The 10,327-nt window shown below is 43.2% G+C and overlaps 1 protein-coding gene across 4 annotated transcripts in view; it reads right to left on the bottom strand.

The window, feature by feature from the left end:
* FAM126B (family with sequence similarity 126 member B) overlaps positions 1 to 9,798 on the bottom strand; it is a 213,258-nt gene extending 203,460 nt beyond the window's left edge. For 2 of the 4 annotated variants that reach the window (XM_030209930.1, XM_030209926.1), the window contains exons 1-2: positions 9,467 to 9,518; positions 9,032 to 9,124 (exon numbers count right to left, since the gene is read on the bottom strand). The gene's annotated coding sequence lies outside the window, so the exon portion shown is untranslated. The other 2 variants (XM_030209927.1, XM_030209928.1) reach the window with 2 other exon arrangements.
* Between the last annotated feature and the right edge of the window lie 529 nt (positions 9,799 to 10,327).

The raw sequence follows: 10,327 nt of genomic DNA on the forward strand, positions 1-10,327 counted from the left end.
GCTCTCTGGTCCCGCCCTAACAGGACAAGGGAAGACTTTTAAATTTCTTCGGGTTCGGAGGGAGGGATGGAGGCCGGGCGGGCTGGTGCCGGGTGGGAGGGAGGGAGGAATGCTTGACGCCGGGTGGGTGGGAGGGCTAAGTTTCGGGTTAGGCGACCGGCGGCTCCGCGTGCCCTCTCTGGCACGCGTGCCATAGGTTCGCCATCACTGACCTAGGTTCTGCTTTCAGCATCTCACAGCAACAAAGGATACAAAGTAGTCCCACATGCCTCTCATTCCTACTTACAGCATAAGCCCGAAGTATAGGAATTAACAAGCAGCATGCAGGGAATAGAAGAACTAGACCCACTTCTTGCAACCTGATTACTGCACATTGCAATACCTTTTCTTCAGCCTTCTCCTTTGAGCCCTTTCATCTTCTGTCATTATTAGGCTGACTGAAATGCACTATATACCAAACAGATTCACTCCGAGTGCTAGACGCAACAGCAGCAGAGAATCTCTGGCAGCCAAGGGAACTAAGCCAGCTGCCTGCGCCACAGGGATTTCTGCTTTCCCCTGCAAGTAGAGGGAATTTAAGAGGTCTGTTCTTAGCAAGAACAGGAGGGACAGGACATAAGAGGAGCCCACGCCTGGTTTGGAGTTGAGGGTAGAGAAGAACAGGAGTTCACAAGCAGTGAAAAGCAGATAAGTAAACATCTGCAGGGTGAAGAACTGAAGCAGTGGGTGGTATCTCATCCATTCTCTCATTACCTCTCGCCTTGATTACTGCAACCTACTCCTCACTGGCCTCCCATTTTGCCACCTATCCCCCCTTCAGTCCGTTCAAAACTCTGTTGCACGTCTTATCTTCCGCCTGAACCGGTACACTCATATCACCCCTCTCCTCAAGTCACTTCACTGGCTTCCAATCAGGTACCACATACAGTTTAAGCTTCTCCTTTTAACCTACAAATGCACTCCATCTACAGCCCCTCCCTACCTCTCTACCCTCATCTCCCCTTACATTCCTACCCGTAACCTCCGTTCTCAAGACAAATCCCTCCTGTCAGTACCCTTCTCCACCACCGCCAACTCCAGGCTCCGCCCTTTCTGCCTCGCCTCACCCCATACCTGGAATAAACTCCCTGAGCCCATACGCCAGGCCCCTTCCCTGCCCATCTTCAAAGCCTTGCTCAAAGCCCACCTCTTCAATGTCGCCTTCGGCACCTAACCATCATACCCTCTATTCAGGAAACCTGGACTGCCCCTACTTGACATTTCACCCTTTAGATTGTAAGCTCCTTGGAGCAGGGACTGTCCTTTATGTCAATTTATGTTAATCTGTACAGCGCTGCGTAACCCTAGTAGCGCTCTAGAAATGTTAAGTAGTAGTATGTCCACAAAGACAGCTGAGAATAGAAAGCAGCAAAAGACACAAGGCAAAACTAGGCATAGCAGAGGAAACAAACTGGGGCTGCAGCTCAAGAAAGCATGACTGGAACATGCAGAAGTTATGGGTAGTCCACAAATCCAACTTGCATTTCATCTTCTAGTGCCAGAAAAGCAAGGGCAGTGATGGGGGAAATTCACAGATAAGAACATAAGAACAGTCATACTGGGGTAGAACAATGATCCATCTAGCCCAGTTTCCAGCATACAGCAGTGGCCAATCCAGGTCACAAGAGCTGGTAGAACCTCAATTAGTAGCAACATTCCATGCTACCAATCCAGCAGCAAACAATCGATTCCCCCATGTCCATCTCAACAACAGACTATGAACTTTTACTCCAGAAACTTGTCCAAACCTTTTTTAAAGCCCAGATACACTAACCGCTGCTGTTAACACATTCTCCAGCAATGAGTTCCAGATCTTAACTATTCTTTGAGTGAAAAAATATTTCCTCCTATTTGATTTAAAAGTATTTCCATGTAATTTCATTGAGTGTCCCCTGGTCTTCGTACTTTTTGAAAGCGTGAAAATTTGATTCACTTTTACCTGTTCCACGCCACTCAGAATTTTGTAGACCTCAATTATATCCTCCCTCAGCCATCTCTTTTTCAAGCTAAAGAGGCCTAACCTATTTAGCTTTTCCTCATATGGGAGGAGTTCCAGCCCCTTTATCATTTTGGTCGCTCTTCTTTGAACCTTTTCTAATTCCACTATATCTTTTTGAAGATACGGCAACCAGAATCAAATTCAATACTCAAGGTCAGGTCGCACCATGAAGCGATACAGAGGCCTATTATTCTTGGTCTTATTTTGCACCCCTTTCCTAATAATTCCTAGCATCCTGTTTGCTTTTTTGACCCTGCCACACACTGGGTAGAAGATTTCAGCATATTGTCTAAAATGACACCCAGATCTTTTTCTTCAGTGCCAACTCCTAAGGTGGACCCCAGCAACAGGTAACTACGATTTGGATTATTCTTCCCAATTTTTTTATTTTTTGTTACATTTGTACCCCGCGCTTTCCCACTCATGGCAGGCTCAATGCGGCGGGCAATGGAGGGTTAAGTGACTTGCCCAGAGTCACAAGGAGCTGCCTGTGCATCACTTTGCATTTGCCCACATTAAATTTCATTTGCCATCAGGAAGCCTAGTCTTCCAGTTGCCTAAGGTCTTTCTGCAATTTTTCACAATCCGTATGTGTTTTGACAACTTTACATTTGCAGATGACACAAAAATATTCAATCACCTCACTCGTCGTTCTGATTTCCAGATCATTTATAAATATGTTAAAGAGCACCAATCCCAGTACAGATCCCTACGGCACTCCACTATTCACCCTCCTCCATTGAGGAAATATGGCCATTTAACCCTACTCTCTGTTTTCTGTCCAATAACCATTTCCTAATCCACAAATAGAACATTGTCTTCTATCCCATCACTTTTTAATTTTCTCAAGAGTCTCTCATGAGGAACTCTGTCAAAAGCTTTCTGAAAATGCAGATACACTAAATCAACCAGCTCACCTTTATCCACAGTTTATTCACACCTTCAAAGAAATTAAGCAAATTGGTGAGGCAAGACTTCCCTTGGCTGAACCCATGCTGAGACTGTCTCATCAAACCATGTTTGTCTATGTGTTCCATAATTTTTTTTCTTTATAATAGTTTCCACTATGGCCAATAAATTAAAGTTATGCCTCTGTTTGAGAAACCATGTGTGTACTGTTTACAAAAAGGATCCTAATTCTTGGACAGACATCTGAACCCACTGCAGTGACAGAAATTTGATATAACAAAGAGTTGCTATTTTCCATTACCCTGAAAAAGGTGGCAGCAGAGTAGCAGCTTTATAATTAAAGCAACCAGGGACACAAATAAAAGAACTAACCTTTGCATAAAATAAATAAGAACATAAACAGCAAAGGTGACAAAAAGTAAAAAAATAAAAGGTGTGGTGCAGAAATGTATTGGTTGATATCAAAGACTCAACACAATTTGTGTTTCGGACATAAGGCCTGCCACAGGAGTCTACAAGGCCCAGTGTGCTACATACCCCATCCCCCACCCACCCTTGTGGTCTAGAAGTCCATTCCTGCCCCTGTACAATGGAGGAGGGAGTATCACTCTCTCCTCTTCCCGCACCGCCTCCAAAATGGTGGTACCCTACCTTGCTCAGTGCATCCTTTATAAGGTAGGGAAACCCCACCCACTGCATCCCAGCATGCACTGAGCAGTGCAGAGTGCCACCATTTTGGAGGTGGTGCTGGAAGAGGAGAGAGTGCTACTTCCTCCTCCTTCACACAAGAAGGTACCCGGGGGGAGGGGGCATGTAGGCCACCAGAAATGTTTTGGGGGGTATCGGGGGCTGAAGATCAGCCCTCGTGTCGTTGTCTGGGGGGGCCTGGGGGGTGGGTGTCCGGGGAGGTCCCACGGACCTCCATCTCCTGTGTTTGACAGGTTTGGGCTTTTGACAGCCCGGCCCTGTCAAACAAGTGTGGTAGGATTGTGGCCAAGCACATGCCCAGGCACAATCCTCCCGCACTTTTCACCCACTGATCAACGCTAATAACATGCCTACATTAGCATGTTATTAGCATTGATTATTGGGGGAGTTAATTCCCCGTGCTGTTTCAGAACAACGTGGGGAATTGATCATCAAGGCCTAAGTGGGATGTTGGGAAGGGCTCATGTACTACTTGTGCGGTAATTGGGCAGCGCATAGCAATGTACTTGTGCTGCTGATCACTGCCGGAAACACTTACTCCCCGCCCCCCACACCAGAAAATAAAAATTATTTTCTAGCACAAGAAATGGCACACAAAAAATGCAGAGTTATCTCAGGGCACGCCCAAAGGTAGTGCTATTATACTGTGCACTACAGCACATTTGTAAAAGGGATCCTACATCTTCAGTACCTGAATCCTAGTAAAATAGTGTGCAAGACTGCATTTTCATCACTGTTCCCATATCAATCAGTGAGATGATGGAACTTAAGGCAACTAATTATAAAATATTCCCAAAAATATTAAAAACCTTACTGTTTCATAAGTTTAAGTGCTACTGATGGAATAGGAAAGTAAGAATTTTTTTTCGTTAGCACATTGGGAATACCCAGTTTTTGTTTTTAATCTGTAAACTGCACTGAACTCTAGAGGCTACAGTGAGAAATAAATATCCAGTGTAATGTAATGTATGGATTGTACTTCGTTATGACAATAATACTTTGTTGCTCATTCTAGTTTAACAAAAATAGATTTCACATAAAATACAGAATAAAGTAGCACCTCAGAAATCAGTCCTGAGGCTTAAACTATAAAAAAAAACTCCATTTATCAACACCTTCTGTGCTTATCACTCAACAAGGCTGCTCGGCTTGTTAATTAGCTCTCTCTCTCCCCCCCCCCCCCCCAAGTGGAACAACGTCAAAGGCCTTACTTAGATCTAAGTACACCAAAAGCATAGTAAATATCAGCAATCAGCAATGTGGTTTTAACCAAAGGGAGACTGCCAAACAAATCTGATAAGCTTGGATGTCTAGGGGATTAGGACAGCAGTGGATGTGGAGGCTCATTTTCAAAGCACTTAAAGTTCCATAATAACCTAAGGAACTTTGTAAGTCTAAGTGCTTTGAAAATGAGCCTCCACATCCACTGCTGTCCTAATCCACTAGACATCCAAGCTTATCAGATTTGTTTGGCAGTCTCCCTTTGGTTAAAACCACATTGCTGATTGCTGATATTTACTATGCTTTTTTTCAGCATGAAGAATGAGCCTTTTCTCACATTTGTCAAAAGATGTCGCCCCCTAACCTCTTCAGCCACTTCTTTAGTCAAAGTGACTCAAAAGAAATGCCAGCCGAGCAGTCAACATCTAAGTTTGCTTTCATATTCCAGAATGCCTCTCATCTGGCCCCACTGCCTTGCCCACTATCAGGTGTGCTGTCTTCTCTAAATATACTTGTCTGCTTCTTTTCTATTGATATTTTTTCAATGTCACTTCAGTCTTATCTCTCTATGTGAATAAAAAAGGTATACCTGACCACTTTGAGCCAACACTGGAAAAACAACATTTATTTATTCATTCATGTCTTTCACCACAGTTCTATCTTCCACCTGTGTTACATTTCCACCCTTTTGTGTAATCTGTCTCTACTTCTCTCTTTTCTGTCAACATTGGTGTTCTTTTCCTGTTTTTAAATTGATTTTATTGTTGTAACCACTTAGAATTTTGTTTGAACTTGGAAACTTTTCACCAATATATCTTAAACAAGTTGGAATACATATGGTAGAAGCACAGCCTAAATGTGTTTCCCCTTTCTCTCACCCATCTCTCCTCTTTCAAAGGCCTCTTTCCCCCAATTCGCAAGCCCCTTCCTTTTCTCTCATCCTGCCCAACTCTTTTACCTCAATCTCCATTATTTAGTTGCCACTCCGCCTATAATGCAAGTTTTTTTCTTTTCCCCCTTTGAAGTCTGGTTGTCCAGTTGAAAACCAAAGCATTTTTATAACTTGTGCAAAGTGAGATCAGCACAACAATTTGAACCACAAGATCAGAAAAGTCAGTTAGTGCTAGACCGTGATCACTGAAAATGTTTGCAAAGCCAACCATATCCTCACACCTCAGCAGATAGCGAGACTATGGGATGGGTTCCACCACCACCACACTTCTGTCACCTCTATGTTGACACATCTGCCCAGGTGTCTAACGCTTGAACAGTATGATACACACTGCAAGATACCTCTCCTGACAAATCACAATTACTGCATTTAACTACTACTTAACACTTCTAAAGCACTACTAGGGTTACGCAGCGCTGTACTTCCTGACCCTATTTGTCAATCCACTGGCAGAGAAAGATGTCCAATCTCCCTTACAGCCCCCATAGCCTATTCCAGAAACCCCAAGTGCTCAGCCAGTGTGAGGTATGCACTTACCTCTTCATGGATACAAAAGCCATATTTCTACAGATGATAATATAACTATTTATGTGCCATCTTCCTGCCTCACACTATTCAAGATTTACATAGTAATTAAAAATCGCATATCACCAAGAGATGAAAAAAAAAAAAACAACAACAACACACAGCCAATCTACTGGTACTTGCCATTCTTTAAATACTTTATTATCAAAGATGGTATCAGTCCCCATTTCTGAATAATAGGTCCAATTAGCCCTTTTTTTGAAAGTGAATAAATGACCAAGTGCCTAGAAAGTAGTTTCCCCACTACCTGCAGCACAGTAGAACTCAATGCACATACTTCCTCCTGCTGCTGCCTGAGTAAGAGAGACCTCTAGAAAAACTGTGGCGAAATGTGGTCAGAGTCGGGGGGGGGGGGGGGGGGGGGGGGGATTAGGGATTCCCAGCATCTTTACCCTCTATCAGGTTCCTAGGGTGGGAGACAGATTTCCAGATGGGGTGCCAGCTCCTTTTTTGTCCATCAAGGATCCAAATTTGAGAGTGATTCAAGGCCTTGGGGCGGGTGCCAAGCTGGCCAAATTAATCCATCCTTTTTTCTGGAGATATTTAGGCACATCCAATTCACCACTGTGGATCTACATAAAATCAGTTGTTGGGCAACTGTAATTTTAGACAACTCAGACCAAAATTACAATTCCCTGGCAACTTAGTTCAAATGCATCATGCTGAATTTCATTCAAACTGGTGCACTACTTCCATCTTTGGGCGTACAGATAGACAGACTGAACAAAATGTCAACAAACTCACACTAGCAAAATGCTTCTAAAAAAAAGGAGTCTCACAACCTTGCTTTACTGCCTTTTCTATTTTCCATACTCATTTTAGATTTAACTCACTGTTCTTCTACTGCAATTAGATCAGTCACATCAGCCAGTGCTTCTCTATGATGCTTTCTTATGTTTCACAAAAGCTGACCCTCCTGAAGTCCAGGACCCTCATCTGTATGTGGCCTCCCTGATCTTACACTAAGCTAGAGCAACCAAAGAAATATAGAACATGACGATCTATCTAGTCGACCATCCATACCACCTATTCAGCTCTATAAGCCCTTCCTCTCCTTTAGGTATCCCAAGCTCTTCTTTCAAGCTTTCTCAAGTTCTGATACTGTCTTTTTCTTCATCACTTTCATAGGAAGGCTGTTCCATGCATTGATAACCCTTTCTGTAAAAAAATATTTCCTTATATTACAAATATCTGTATCTGCCCCATCTAGCCTTCACCCCATGATCCCTTGTCACAGAGCCTCTTTTTCCATTGAGAACTACCTGCCTTCTGTATATTTATAACTTGAGAGTAGTTAGATATTTCAAATCATATTTCCCCTTTCTCATCTTTCCTCTAGGTTATACAATATTTAGAAAGGTACAAGATGAAAAACTGGATAGATTCAATAAAATACACAAAGAAAGTAAAGTAGTCCCTTCAATATATATAAGTACAATTCCAAGCTGAAGACAATAGCCTTTAAATCAACAAAACAAAAAAATCTGTCAATTTCTGGGTAAAATTTGTTTATCACTCAAGAGTGGTAAAGCCTAGCTTGTTAAAATTATTTATTCCAGTTTCTAAAACTTATTTGCTGGTGTTTGGTTTTCCCCCCCCCCTTCCCCCCCTTCCCTGGTGCAGAAACTTTACTTTGAAGTTTATAATCTTTACCTACCTTACTACACCAGGCTAATTTTTTATTTGATTTTTGTCTGACACCATCCACTTTTTTTTTTACCCCTTCATCAAGTTACTGCAAGTTAGTAATTGAGAGAACAGAGGCAGTCAAGCCTCTTATTCACAACCACATAAGTGCTAGCTGTCGGAAGAGCTATGTTGTCTGAGTTATTCCATTGCTGGTGGAAAGGAGGGGACACCTACTTACTAATTTAAGCTTTTTGCCCCATAATTTGCCTATATTTCCACTTATATCCCACAGCAGCTCTTTTGCTGAAATGAACAGCTATGCCAGAGTTTTGCAACAAGTTAAAATTGTGTGTTTCACATGACTCCAAAATGTCTCTCTGTTTAAGACAATTACATCAAAGGAAAAACTGAAATCAGTCATTCAACCATACTTTTTCACCATTACTATAGATCATGAAAGCCTGAATCATAGCCCACAAGAACTCCTACATTAAACACCTATGAAAGAAATGCATATAACATAGTAACATTCAGCAAGGTCCATCCAGTCTGCCCAGTTAGGTGGCTAGAGTCATACCTGCTGCATTGTGCAAAACATGCAGGTTACCTCCTCTATGCATTGGTTTAGAATTGTACCTGCCACACTCTGCAGATTACACACGTCTCATTTGTTTTGTCTTGATTCCATCCTCTCGGTAGATAGGAATCACTGTATTTATTCCACACCTTCTTGAATCTTGTTACTGTTTTTGTCTCAACCACCCTTTCCGTGAAAAAAATGCTATCGATAACTACATTCTAATTACCAGAAAACAAGGACCACCACGTTTAGCACTCTTCCTAATATATATATATATATACACACCACATACTCTCTTACCAGTAACCAACCAAACTTAAAGGGCTACAATCTGTTAGGAGAAAAAACAACAACAACGCATCACATCTTTCACTGTGATACCCCTACCAAAAGATAAGTTTTCATTTACCTTCTGTTGACAGCAGCAGAATATCAGCAAGTTTTCGTGTTCCATAGCAGAACAAACATTCTGTTTAGTTTATTACTTCTCCAACAGCTCCAACTAAAAAAAATAAAATACAATAAACGTAAACAACCATCGCCCCAGCACTATGCCTTCTGCCTCTCGGTCAAGGGCAAGCAGCTGAGTTTTGATAAATAATCTCGCTGTTCTTTCCTCTCTTTGGCCAGTGGGCTTCATACAGCTGGAGCACTATCAGGCTGATAGTGGGAGGGTGATAACAGGCTAACAGCACTGCATCCGTAGGAGTCAGCAGCAGTCAGCTATCTGCGCTAGTGTCTAAAGCTGCACCATTTCCTTCCACCCAGCGTCTGCAGGTCCCCGCTCACCACCAGCTTGCCACCCACCCCTGTAAAAGAAGGCACTACGACTTCCAGCGGTTACCTGCAGAGGAAGGCCCGGTTGAGAGCAAGGAGGTTTGGGTCACCAGTTCCCCCGCCTCCTCTCACTCACCTCCCACCTGTCACTCGCTCCCCTTCCTGCCAACCAAACCACGACACAGCAACATGACCGGCAATTGGCCGTCCACACCTCCATACAAGGCAGCATCCTATTGGACACCGTGGATCCCAAGGAGAAGAAGTGTTAAGCAGGAAGGTGCACTGCGAATCGTAGATGGAAAACTCTTAACTGTGGGACGCCGTTACCTGCCGTCTTTCGATAGCCTTATGTGATCGTTTCAGTTTGTGTCTTTCATCCCGAGCAAACCCATTATTAACCAGTTCGTAGGGACTGCAGAGAACCGCAACTCAAGCTCCACCCTCTAGTATTTCCGCTGTCAGGGAAACCACCGCTTTTCCTCTTGACCACGCCCCTGACTGTCACGTGGCGGGATAGCCTGGCCCTAAATGGAAAAACAGGATGGGTGGGTGGTGTGGACAGCTTCACAGAAAGCCAGGGTACCTGTGGGCTGCACTCTAGCGTATTCATAGTAGTAGAGAATAACACGGGGGCAAAGTTTTTCCTCGTCCCCTCGGGCTCTGTCCTCATCTGCAGAAGCCTCGAACACTTGTGACTCTGTATTTAAATGTTTTTGTATTGAAGTATGGAAAGGAACAATATTTTACACAAATCTTTATTTATATCTCACAAACAGAAAACAATAACAACGAGCAACTATAATAACCTTCCCCACCACCAACTTCTACCCTTCCAACCCCAACAATAGCTGACTTCTTCTACCCCAAGGAACATTAATCCACCCTGTTAAAATTTCCAGGGGTACAGTCACAGGGGCATAGGGGC

The sequence above is a fragment of the Microcaecilia unicolor genome, chromosome 7 (assembly GCF_901765095.1).
Source record: "Microcaecilia unicolor chromosome 7, aMicUni1.1, whole genome shotgun sequence".
NCBI classification, from domain to species: Eukaryota; Metazoa; Chordata; class Amphibia; order Gymnophiona; family Siphonopidae; genus Microcaecilia; species Microcaecilia unicolor.